A 14204-nucleotide genomic window follows, 5' to 3' on the forward strand; every position below is an offset into this window, starting at 1 on the left:
GCTTTCCTCATGGTTGTCATTCATAGACTCAGGCTTCTTTGACTATTTGGTTTTGACATCTCCGATACCTTGGGTTCTCTGCTGAGTCCTCCGTTCAGGTGGCAAATGGGAGAAGACAGAATGGGGAAGTCACACCTGCTTGGTTACCTCAACCTATAATTGGCATATTTCACTTCTGCTCATATCTTTTCAGCAAGAACTGGTTATATGCCCCAATTTATGCAAAGGAGGCTGAGGAATATATTACCTGGATGGGCAGCCACTTGCCAGCAATAAAAAATATATTTAAAAAAATATTTGGTTGACAGCTATTTATCTTTGCCATAATTCATCTCTGGCCACCAAGTATACATGTGTACCTTTTTTCCCCACACATAGAATATATGAGTCACAAAGGAGGCCAGCCCAAAATCAAACCCAATTTCTGCATCCTGTTCAAAGTCCAGGACCTCTCTATCAGGTACATATATGGCTTTTCTTATCTGGCAACTTATCAACCAAAGTACATTTTCTGCCCCCTAAATACCTCCTAATATAAAACGATGGAATAGGACTAATAAAATGAAGTAAAATTTCCCTTTTTTAGCGGAAGGAATAGGAGACACAGAACAGTCACTGAACCATAGCAATGAGGAATTCCTTTAGGGCAAGCATTTTAGAAGTAGATGACATTTTTTTTAATTTAATATCACACTACTTATAATTTGATACCAGAGTAAAAATCTGGGCATTTTGACATTTGAAATGTGACTACAACAAGGAATCCAGTAAATCCCCAGACTACAATGAGGAATACTCCATCAAGACAAATCACTTTTTAAATATATATTGAACACCACACACACACACACACACACACACACACACACACACACAAGGGCACACATAGAAATGTCTTGATCGCACTGAAAAATAATGGTGTCGTGCATCTAACTGCATCATTGGTTATTGGTCTGATTTCTAAATCAGTCACTGAAGTGGTAATAATAAAAAGTATGATCAAAAGGCATGTGCAATTTATAATGCCACCAGGACTGTAAATATGGTTACCCATGCTAATCTTTCCTTTTGCCATGCTAGGTTCTTTCACAGGGGTGACTACGAAGTCTCTTGCTAGTTTAGTAACAGACATCTCATCCAGAGAGATTTGTACCATGGCCATTTCTAGTTCTGTGGCACTGAATTTGATAAGGAGCTCTAGAAATGCAAATGTATTTTTATATCATTTCCAGGTTTTCCCTGAAATTGGTGCTAATATTTGATTACCTGCCCTAACGGAAAGGGGTAGAGATGCAGAGAGATCCCAAAGTCATTTATATTTGGCTTTCACATATAATGGTAACTTTTCAATTTTCCCCTTTTTTTATGTGGTTTTATTTAACCTAATATTAAAATGAGTTTGTGTTCCCAGGAAGACATGCTGATTGGGTATCAAGAAGAAAAGTAGTTCAGTATTAAAGTCTTGTGGTAGTTAACCTACAATGTAGGAGAGCTATCACAAGATACTCAAGAATTGGTAAAGCTAAACTGATTTTTATTTGGAGGAAAAATTCTTGTGCTCCTTCTGTGGAAACTGGGTTCATGATTTGACTCAGTAAGTTCATCAACATAGGGAAATTCAGGGCCACCTCGGCCTATACATGTCATACTGTGTGTCCTCAATTTCCCCATGTCTGGTTGAATTGCTTAAATTGAGAAGTTCCAGTCTGTTTCTTAAATGAGAAAGCAAAACAGCAGCTATCGCTCCCAGGTAGATGTAGGTGAGTGATCTGAACTTCCTAGTTTTGGGGGGTGCGGGGTGGGGGGGAGTTCTGCTTGAAGCATGTCAGAAAGTATAGGCAAAGGAGTAAGATCAGAAATACTTGGTGGATTGGCTCACAGAGGAGCAAATTTTATCCATGCAAGCTTACTTCCAAGCTCCACACAATCATTTCCCTTGAAACGGAGAGTCTGCTTTGGTTTTCAAAGTGTCTGGCATTTTGAGATAGAGGTTATGTTTGCATCCAGAGTCCACCACCGACGCAAGGAAAATAGGATAGCTGGAGAAGTTTATGTGAGATATATTTGTAGGTTGAATGTATTGAATATCTACAATTACAAATGTCTGTATCTTTCCCTAAGATGAGTACCCTATAATACAGCTTTTTACAGACCGTCTGACTCCCTCCCACCATGCCAACCAACATTATTTCCCAGTGTCTAATCCAAATTAGTAGGCAAAGACGAAGTTGGCCTCAGAAACCAATTTCTCCTGTTTCCCATTTGTATTTGTATTTCCATTCTTGCAGTTTTTTCTGCCACTCAGAAAGAGGGCTGTGCATAGTGTTACATACTCCAAATAGGTGGGAAATGGTAAAAAAAAAAAAAGTGTGAAAAAAGAAGTAAAATGTGAGTAGTAATGAGTGGCTATTGGTCAACTTAATACTAAGTCAGTCTTGCCAGCTCATATTTTATCTTCAAAATGAGAGAAATATATCTGGCTGGACTTCCAGTATTGGAAACCTCATTCAGGAGTAAGGATTCCCTGCATTTTTTTGTTGTATATCACCACCCATATTTATTTTCAGCACTAATTCAAGAACAACTAAAGCGGAAAATGCTGAAAAGTCAAAATGAGGAAAACCTAACCAAATGGGAAAGTATGTAAATGCAAAAGCAAATGAATTATTCACACATGCTGCAGGTTTCCTTTTTCTCTTAAAAAAAATAAAAAGAAATTTCTAAGGAATGAAAGTTGTTAAACATTGGAACAGAGTATAGAGGTGACTGTGGAATCTCTTTAGGAGACTATCCATCCAGTAGCTTGGATGAATTCTCACCGACCTCACAAATCTGCAATATGATTTAGGTGGCCAGAATAGAATTTATTTTCAAGTCTCTTAGTCTATTTACTTGTTAAATTTGATAATATCTTGGCCACTTGACATACATTTTATTCACTTTATATACATATATTTATATACATACGGTTTTGTGTGTGTGTGTGTGTTTTTGTGTGTAAACAGGGTACTACCAGAGAGGCCCAATGTCAGGGCTTAAATCCAATAAGCTGGGGTGAGAGTTGGGTAGTCAGTGGAAGGTGACCAGGAGCAGAAAGAGCCAGAAAAGGAGCTTGGGTGACATCCATGAGTGAGCATTGGGTAGGTGATACATGAGTGGAGCAGGTTAGACAGTTTAGAGTCCCCAGGAAAAATATATTTTTAAGTATCACACTGCAAAACTTTAACTGAACACAAGCCATTCTTTTACAAGTTAGGCTTTCAAAGTGTCTGTTCATTGTACTGCTGGGGAAATATAGGGGGAAATAAAACAAATGTGTCACAGATCTAGGTGGAATAGTGAGTATTTTTAGCAGTAGATGGGTGACAAGAAATAGATGAAAATGAGTCCATCAGAGGGAAGGGAACATATAGGACTCAAGAAAATATGAGAAAGGACAAATGGGAAGCAGAAAGCATTGTTGGGAGTCTCATAGCTGAAACTACATTGACATGGCCTCCAACAGTAATGAGCCTTGGGGGACAGCTCTAAAGTATATGAATTGCTCCTGAGAAGTAGGGAAGGTAAACCAAAGCTGAAAATGAGCTAACCGATGAACGATTAAAAATAAGTAACATTTAATATGCTTTGGAGTTTAGGAATGCTCTAAAATATGTTCTGTCTTTGGAAGCATTCAATTCTTGTGCTATGTGGGTAAGCCAGTATCTTTATAACTACTTAAAGATTTAAATGTTTTCCCAAGGTCATATGGTCAATAGATGCCCAATCCGGGTTCAAGTCCAAGTCCTCAGAAAATAATGCTCATACTCTTTTCTAATGGATGTATATAAATACACATAGTATGAATACATTTAAAATTGGAATTCATAGTGTTTCAACTGAATATATCTGCAATGATGCCGATAGATGCTGCTGAATACAAAGAAAGGTCAGGATCATTAGGATTTTTTTTTAAGTTGTCCAGGTGGGTTACATAAAGTAAATAAAGAAAGAAACCCCATGCCCAGGTGATAACCACTTTAGCTGATTTATTTAGCCCATAAACAAACACACTGAACCCCGGGCCTCCAAATCTGGGACATCATATCTCTGGAGAAAACATGACCTTGGAATAAGATTTTACAACTTTAGAAGGGAAAGGACAGTGCTTTTCTTTAATGACCACACATGGAAACAGAAACTCTCCACCCTGGCTATGGCCTGACCCCTTCTGGCAGTCAGGTCCAACAAGGGAAAAGGATAAAAGATCATCTCTCAAGTGGGCTCTGCATATGTAAAGTGTCTTACCTGGTATCAAAAAACAGTGCACGGTTATCTGGTCTGTATATGAATGTCAAAAGCTCAGAGTTGAGAAAATGTTACATCTTAAAGTTTGAATCAATCAATCTTTGGGCTTTTCTGTCTTTAATATATTTCAACATTTATATTTTACTAGGCCCATTGTTTATCAGTTTGAATTCCAAAGATGGGCTTTAACACAATACATATAGAGATATTTATGTGTACAGATACGTTCTAATATACTAGGTATACCATATTCTATTCTAGGAGTTCTTAATCATTTTAAGAGACTATTACCATAATTTATTAACTTATACATTTCATCATAAACACAATTGAAAATCTTGTTCTTCTCTCATGCACCACTTAATGAGTCCAATTATCTAATTCTTGAGAACAAAATAGAGTTTCCATGATTAAATACAGATTTCAGAGAGAATAGGTAGATTCTAACAAAAGTTTGTCTCTATCAGACATAGAAGTGTTATAATCATTACAACAAATTTCATACACAATATTATGTTCAAGAAAAAGGCTTACTATTCTCTGTAGAAATGCTCAGGCTAACTTTTAAAAGATTAGGTAAATGAATGCCCAAAAGTACAAAGAACTAATAATACTTACGTATCACTTCACAGTCTCACCAATGATTAACAGATATGATGGTTTCCATATGACCATTGAATATATACTGGTTTATTAGCTGGAAAGATCATATGAAACTGTGTCTGTCTGAACTCTCAGGCAACATTCTGGATTACTGTGAAACAATTCCACTTGTTTATCGATTGATGTGCCATGGCATATTTGTGGTACGTGACCTTTTCATAGGGAAATTACTAAATGTGTTATTATTGTTGTTGTTTATTGTCTTGAATGTTTATTTTGTATCTAAGTAAACACATGGGCATAAATTTTTTTTAAATCAAAAGATGCTAAAGGCTTATAGCAACAACAGTAACAACAAAAGCAACAGTCCTCTGTTCTTATCACTCCTCACCCATTTCTTGTACCCTACAGTAACCTAATTTCAACTTAATATTTGTGCTTATTATGTGTCTACTGCAATCTCTTTATTCATTGAGTTTAGGCTTTGTCAATAAACTATTGTGCTAGTTCTATTAAATCTTCCTTTCATTTCCCCCGTCATGAAAACACAATACTGTTTCAATTTTTGGCTAATTCCATATTAATTATATTGTTTTTTATGACCATGAAAATGTTATTGACAAGGGTGTCTTGTTGTACACTACTATTAAGATAAATCCCTTTCTTATACAACAGCTTCCCCTCCCCCAGCCCCAAAGAAGTTAACACTTGTTTTTTTTCCCTTCCTTTTCCTTTGAATCTCTTGTCAAACTGTTTCTTCTCCACTAACAGCTTTGTAAAACGTCAGTTGATACAATCTTCCACTTCATGAAAACTGTTTGTTCATTTACTATCCTTTTATTCTCCTGAAATATTCCTCTGGAATTCCCCCATCTACTGCATCCACCTTGGTTGCTCTGAAGGGCTGCAGTAGAGTTTTCCATTTCCAGGGCTTGTCTCTACAATTAATCCTTCTACAATTAATCCTGAGAATTTCCTTCACTATCTTTCCATGTTGGATCCTCTGTTTCACCCTTCTTTCCCCCAGCTTCAGTGGAGACCAGAGATAGAGTTCTAAGAAGTAAACATGTTATGTTGAGGCATATGTATCAGAAAATGCTTTTATTGTGTCTTCCAATTAGACTCTTAGTTTGGCTGGGTATAGAATTCAAGCGTCTTTTCCTTAGCACTTTGCAGATATGCTTCCATCACCATCTACCCTCCAGTGGGGCAAGTGTAATATTATTCTTATTCTTCTCCTGTTGTGTATTTTGAGTTTTTCCCAGAGGGGTTCTCTTTTCTCCCCCTGTATTCTTTTCTCTTGTTCTCTTTCAATTTGAAATAATATTCTTCAGTTCTAGGAGTTTCTATATTGAATTGTGTAATGATTTCCTCTCATAATTTTATTCCTCTCTCTCTCTTTTTTTTTTGAGAAGAGGAGTAGGTGGAAACTCCTTTTAAATTGTATGTTAAAACTTCTGAATAGTTTCCTTATTTTTATCTTTCATTGTACATTTAAACAGTTCTACCTCCTTGGGGATTTTCTCTACTTATCAAATGCTTTTAATCATATTTTTACTGAAATAAACTTTTTATGTTAGAATATTTTTAGACTTCTAGAAAAAAGTGCAAAAATGGTTTAGAAAACTCTCCAATGCCCCATATCCAATTTCCTTTACTATTAACCTCTTACATTAATATAGCACATTTATCACAAATAACCAATATTGATATATTATTATTAAATAAATCCCATATTTGATTCAGGTTTATGAGACTGATGTGGTTCCTACTTTGCTCAGAAGGCACTTACTTCTATTGCATTAGTTTCTTCCCTAATTTCTGTGTTCCAGAATTTCATCCAGGATACCGTATTACATGTGATTATCATATATCTTTAGGCTTTTCTGGGCATGACAGCTTCTCAGATTTTCTTTGTTTATAATGACCTTGACAGTATTGGTGATGACCGTGGGGGGTACTGAGCAGGTATTTTGTAGAATATCCCTCAATTTGGCTTTATTTGTTGTTTTATCTCATTGTTAAATTGAAGCTATGGATTTTGGAGAGGAGGATTACGGAGCTGAAGAGCCATTTCCCACATTGTCTCATAGGTGTATGTAATTAACATGACTTACGACTGATGATGTTAACCTGGATCACCTGGCTAAGGTACAGTTACCAGATTGTCCTGCTGTCAAGTTTCCTTTTTTTCCTTTCCATACGGTACCCATGGAAAGCAAGTCTCTAGGCAAAATCTACACTTAAGGATGAGAATTACATTTTATCTCTTTGAGGAAGTAGTATCTACACAGCTTGGAATTTTGCATGAGAGATTTGTTTCTTCTCCCCCACTTAGTGAAATGTTCAATCATTCATTTATGGCAGTATGGACACATGGACATTTATTTTATCCTGGAGTTATGATCTAGTAGTATGCCATTTATTTTGTTACTCAAATTATTCTAGCTTTCAGGGGCGCCTGGGTGGCTCAGTCGTTAAGCATCTGCCTTCAGCTCAGGGCGTGATCCTGGCATTATGGGATCAAGCCCCACATCAGACTCTTCCAATGGGAGCCTGCTTCTTCCTCTCCCACTCCCCCTGTTTGTGTTCCCTCTCTCTCTGGCTGTCTCTCTCTCTGTCAAATAAATAAATAAAATCTTTAAAAAAAAAATTATTCTAGCTTTCAGCAGTGGGAGCTCTCTCAGTTGGCTTTGTGTCCCTTTGAGATACCTATCATTGTGCTTTTTGTTTTTGTGGGGGTTTTTTGCTTTATGTTTGTTCATTTTTGCACTTTCTTTCCTTTTCTGGGACTATAGGATGCTCCAGGTTCATGTTGTATATTGCTTCCCCTGCCCTAGAATCTTCAATTTCTCCAAGAAGCCCATATTCCTTTATCAGAGAATAGTATAAGACAACAAGATCGGGGCACTGGATGTGTTCATTGATATGGGGGATCATAGCTCCTAGGTCCTCTAGGTGGACAGAGCTAGGAAATATATGTATGAATACTGACACATATTTATAATTATTTCTCTATCTAGTTATCAGTGTCCATTTTAGACTAAACATGAAATCATACTGATGACTCTGTCTCTAATCCAGTACCCGGTGCTTCATGGTTCATTCTAAACTCCTCCTCTCCTTGTTTATCTTTAAATTCCTCCTCCAGCATTAAGAAACCAGGCTCTCACCATGTGCATTCATTTACTTATTTGTTCAATTCCAGCATGTATTTACAGCAGTTTAAGAACTCTTAATCCATATATTTGTGAGAAAGAACTTTATCAGCTAGAATTCAATGCTTGTATGTAGTTCTTTTTTTTTTTTTTTTTTTTTTTTTTTTTTTTACCCATATTCCCCCAAACCTCCCCTCTGGTAACCATCTGTTTGTTTTCTATAGTTAAGAATCTGTGTTTTGGTTCCTCTCTTTTTTTTTTTTTTTGTTCATTTGTTTTGTTTCTTAAATTCTGCATTTAAGTGAAATAATATGGTATTTGTCTTACTCTGACTTATTTTGCTTGGCATTAAACTCTCTAGATCTATCCATGTTGCTGTAAATGGCAACATTCATTCTTTTTTATTGCTGAATAATATTCCAGTGTGTGTGTATGTGTCTCTGTGTGTACCACATCTTCTTTACCCATTATCTATGAACGGACACAGGTTGCTTCCATAATTTGCCTGTTGTAAATAATGCTGCAGTAAACATAGGGGTACAAGTATCCCTTTGAATTACTGTTTTTGTATTCTTTGGGTAAATCGGCCGTAGTGCAATTAGTGGATCATGGGGCTATTCTATTTTTAATTTTTTTTGACAAACCTCCATACAGTCTCCCACTGTGGCTGCAGCAGGAACAGTGCAAGAGCCCTTTGTGTTTCTTGTGCTCTAAATTTTAGCCATTGTGATAGGTGTAAGGTGATACCTTATTGTAGTTTTGATTCGCATGCCCTTGATGATGAGTGATGTTGAGCATCTTTTCATGTGTCTGTTGGCCATCTGTACATCTTCTTTGGAGAAATGTCTGCTCCTGTCTTCTGCCCATTTTTAATTGGATTTTGGTTTTTTTTGGTGTTGAGTTATAGAAGTTCCTTATATATTTTGGATACTAATGTTTTGTCAGATATGGCATTTGCAAATATCTTCTCCCATTCAGTAGATTGTCTTTTAGTTTTGTTGGTTGTTTCCTTTACTGTGCAAAAGACTTTAATTCTGATGCAGTCCCAATAGTTTATTTTTGCTTTTGCTTCCCTTGCCTCAGGAGACACATCTAGGAATATGTTGTTATGGCCAATGGCAGAGAAATTGATGTGTGTGCTCTCTTCTAGGATTTTTATAATGTCGGTTCTCACATTTATGTTTTTAATCCATTTTGAGTTTATGTTTGTGTGTGGTGTAAAAATGCGGTACAGCTTCATTCTTTTGCATGTAGCTGTCCAGTTTTCCCAACACCATTTGTTGAAGGGACTTTCTTCTACCGTATATTCTTACCTCATTTGTCGAAGAGTAATGGGCCATATAATTCTGGGTTGACTTCTGGGTTTTCTGTTCTGTTCTGTTGATCTAGGTGTCCATTTTTGTGCCAGTACCACACTGTTTTCATTACTACAGCTTTGTAATAAAACTTGATGTCTGGAATTGCGTAGTTCTTTCTGTCTTTCGTCTTATAGTTTCTAGTGATTTCCAAGGTCACTTAGGTAGCAGCACTTTTTGCCCACTGCCTTCAGTGGGGTTCTGCCATACATTTGCAATACAATTAGATTCTTCTGCCAGTGTGTATTACACTCTGGATCATCCATTCTCCTAGTTAGATTTAAAAATTTTGCATATGTATAGTTTTCTTCTTCTAAGTTTTTATTCAAATTCTAGCTACTTAACATACATTGTAATATTATTTTCAGGTATGGAATTTAGTGTTTCAACACTTGGATACAATACCCAGTGCTCATCACAAGTGCCCTCCTTAATCCCCATCACCTACTTAACCCATCTTCTGCCCACCTCCACTCTTGTAACCATCAGTTTGTTCTCTACAGTTAAGTCTCTTTCCTGATTTGCCTCTCTTTTTTTGTCAGCTAACATCTTTTTTTTAAATTTAAATTCAATTAGCCAACATATAGTACATCATTAGTTTCAGATGTAGAGTTCAGTAATTCATCAGTTGCATATAACACTCAGTGTTCATCACATCACGTGCCCTCCTTAATGCCCATCATCCAGTTGCCACATTGCCCCACCCACCTCCTCTCCAGCAGCCCTCAGTTTGTTTCCTATAGTTAAGCATGAGAGACTATGGACTCTGAGAAACAAACTGAGGGCTTCGGGGGGGGGGGGGGGGGGAATGGGATAGGCTGGTGATGGGTAGTAAGAAGGGCACGTATTGCATGGTGCACTGGGTGTTATATGCAGCTAATGAATCATGGAACTTTACATCAAAAACCAGGGATGTACTGTATGGTGACTAACATAATATAAATAATTAATTAATTAATTTTTTTAAAAAAGAGTCTCTTACGGTTTATCTCTCTCTCTGCTTTCTTCCAATTCTTTTTTCCCTCTCTTCCCCTATGATCCTTTGCACTGTTCCTTATTTTCCACATATGAGTGAAACCATATGATGATTGCCTTTCTCTGGTTGACTTATTTCGCTCAGCATAATACCCTCTAATTCCATCCATATCGATGTAAATGACAAATATTCATCCTTTCTGAAGGCAGTTATATTCTATTGTTTATATATACCACATCTTCTTTATCCATTCCTCTGTCAATGGACATCTGTGCTCTCTATAGTTTTGCTATTGTGGACATTGCTGCTATAAACCCTGGTGTGCAGTTGCCGCTTCAGATCACTACCTTTGCATCTTTGGGGTAAATACCTGGTAGTGCAATTGCTGGGTTATAGGGTAGCTCTATTTTTAACTTCTCTTCCCCCCTCCCATGTATAGTTTCTTTGGGGTTTGGTTTTTTTAAATTTTAACCATTGTATTAAGTGTATAGTAGATCTCGTTGTTTGCCATTTACTTATTTTTAAATTTCAGCCACTTAACAATTTTTAAAACTTGGCCAATGTCTGTAATTGAGTATTATGTATATAAAATTAAGGGCACAAATCTTAAGCCACATGCAAAGGTAACCCTTACTCTGATCCATATCTCCATGGATTATTTTGCTTGCGCTTGACCTATATAATTAGAATCATAGAGTTTGAATTCTTTTATATTTCACTTCTTTCACTCAGTATTATGTTTATGAGGTTCATCTATGTCATTGTCTCTATAAGAGTAGTCTCTTTGTGTACTTGGGGTTAGTATTCTATTTTATGTATATGTCATCAATATCTCTTCTATTATTTACAGGTGCTTGGGTTGTTTCCACTTTGGCAGTACCATGAAGGATTCCTCTATGCATGTTATTGTACATGCCATTTAATCAACCTATGCATGCATTTCTGCTTGGAATAAACTTACAAGTGGAATTGCTGGGTAATAGGATAAATTTATGTTCAGATTTAGTAAATATTATCAAACAATTCCAAAGTAATTGAACAAATTTGTCCTTCCATGAGTAGTCAGAATATCAATTGGTACACAGTCTTATCAATTGGCATTTCCAGAGTGTGTGTCTGTTTTCAATATTAGCTGTTCTGTATGTATTTGTATATGTTTACCTACCTGTGGCCTTCATTTGCTTTTAGCTGATAACTAATGAAATCAAAACACTTTTTCTAATGTTTCCTGGCCACAGGTTTATCTCTTTTGTGAACTGATGTTCAAGGTTTTGCCCAATTGATTGGATTTTTTGTATTTATTGATTCTTAAGCATTCTATACGTATTCTGTATATAATCCCTTGATGGATGTATGCATTACAAATGCCTTCCATTTGTAGCTTATTTTCAAGTTCTTTTCCTGGTGATTTTTGATGAATAAAAGTTGTTAACTTTAATAGAATCTATTATATCTATTGTTTCATGAATAGCTAATGCTTTTTGAGGTCCTATTTAAGAAATCTGCTTACTCATAATCATGAAGATAATAGCTATTTTTTTCTAGAACCTTTGTATTACTATCTTTCCTATCTAGGTCTGTATAATATCTGAAATTTACTTTTGTATGATATCAAAGAGGAGAACGTTTGTGCTTCTTTTTATATGGTAATCTAATTAACCCAACATTATTTATTAACTAGATCATATTTTCTCAAAACATTGTTTGGCACTTTGCCATAAATCTGGTTAACATATAAGTAAGGGTCTATTCTCAATGTTCTATTTGCTTCCATTGGATTAGTTGCGTAGGCTTTTGCCACTACTATAGCTTTATTAAAAAATAATATCTCAATATCTGTTATTGCAAATATTTCAACTTTGTTCTTTCTCTTTAAGAATTTCTATATTAATTCCACATATACTTATAAATTTTGGAAAAAACTTAACACTTCCCTTTAAAAAAATGGCTGCTGAGATTTTAATTGGAGCAGCTTTGAATATATAGATCAATTTGGGAAGAATTGACATCTTTACAATATTATTTCTTCCAATCTATAAGCACTTTATTCCTGCATGCACTTAGGTCATCTTTAATTTCTCTTTGTAATGTTTTTAGTTTTATGTATACAGATCTTCAATACCTTTCATTACATTTATTACTAAGTGTTTGATGTTTCTTTCATGCTCTTGTAAATAGTGTAGCTTCTGTTTTATGTTCTAATTGATTTTTGCTGATATGAAAAAAATACAATTGGTATTTTGTATTTTTGACCTTGTATTTCATTATCTTGTTTAATTCACATTTTTTTTTTAAAGATTTTATTTATTTATTCGACAGAGATAGAGACAGCCAGCGAGAGAGGGAACACAAGCAGGGGGAGTGGGAGAGGAAGAGGCAGGCTCATAGCAGAGGAGCCTGATGTGGGGCTCGATCCCGTAACACCGGGATCACGCCCTGAGCCGAAGGCAGAAGCTTAACTGCTGTGCCACCCAGGCGCCCCATCACATTTTAATTCCAAACACTATATGTAGATTATTTTTGAATGTCCAATGCATAATGACAATTATTCTTCTTTCCTAATACCTACTCTTTTTATTTATTTTTGTGACTTATCCTGTGTAAAACCATCACTAAGATGATGAATAGAATTGGGGATAGCAGGCATCCTTATCTTCTTGCAGTCTCAGAGGGAAATATTTTTTAAAATAACCTTTAAGTCTAGTATTTGTTGTAGGGTTTTTAAAAATAATCTCTATCATATTAAGAAATATTTCTCCCTATTAAGAATGCTAAGAATGATTGTATTTTTTTTTTGTAATCATGAATTGGTGTTGAATTCTATTAAATACTTCCTTTGTATTCATTAAGAGGATCATGTGGTTTCCTTCAGTATTCTATTAATGTGGTGAATTACACTGATTTTCTAATGTTGAAACAATTTTGCATCTCTGGAATAAACTATACTTGGAAATGATGTTTTAGTTCTGAATTTGATTTTGTATTCTGTTTAGAACCTTTCAACTATATTCATAAGAGAAATTGCCTCTATTTTTTCCCTTTTAAAAATATTTCTGTCACTCTTGGTGTCCTTTAAAGTGCTTTAATATCCTTTAAGATGACTTTTAAAAATTGTGTTGGGAAGTGTTCTTGATCTATTCTCTGGATGACTTCGTAAAAGGTGGGTGTTATTTCCTCCAATAAAATACAAAAGCGTTTACTCGTGAAGTCATCGTGGCCTGAAATTGTCCTTGTAGGAAAGTATTCAATTAGGGATCAGTTTCAATAATGCATATAGGAATACTCTATTTTTCCAATTGTTGCCAGCTTTGGTAAATTGCTGTTTACAAGGAATTTACTCATTTCTTTTAAATTTTCAAATTTATTGACACAGCTTCTTCTTATTTATTACATTATCTTGTTAGTTATTTCGTAATGTCTGCAGATCAACTGTGACCCCGATATAGGTAACATGTTTTATCTCTTTTTCTTGTTCAGTCTAAGAGTTTTATTATTCCCATTGATCTTTTCAAAGAGTTAACCTTTAACTTTCTTGATGTTTTTTATCTATATTTTTTTCATTTAATAGATTTTTTTGCTCTTATCTTTATTATTTCCTTTCTTCCACTTTTTTTGGTTTTAATTTGCTCTTCTATTTCTACTTTCTTCACGTGATGCTCACCTTATTTATTTCCAGTTTTTCTATTTTCTAATATATACATTTAAGGCTGTAAATTTTTAAGTGGAACTTTATTTGCATTCTGAAAGTTATGCTATATTTAATTTCCGTTATAACTCAGTTCAAAACACATTCTAATTTTCATTATGATATGGAAATGCATTGTT

Source organism: Ailuropoda melanoleuca, chromosome 8 (assembly GCF_002007445.2).
Source record: "Ailuropoda melanoleuca isolate Jingjing chromosome 8, ASM200744v2, whole genome shotgun sequence".
Classification (NCBI taxonomy): domain Eukaryota; kingdom Metazoa; phylum Chordata; class Mammalia; order Carnivora; family Ursidae; genus Ailuropoda; species Ailuropoda melanoleuca.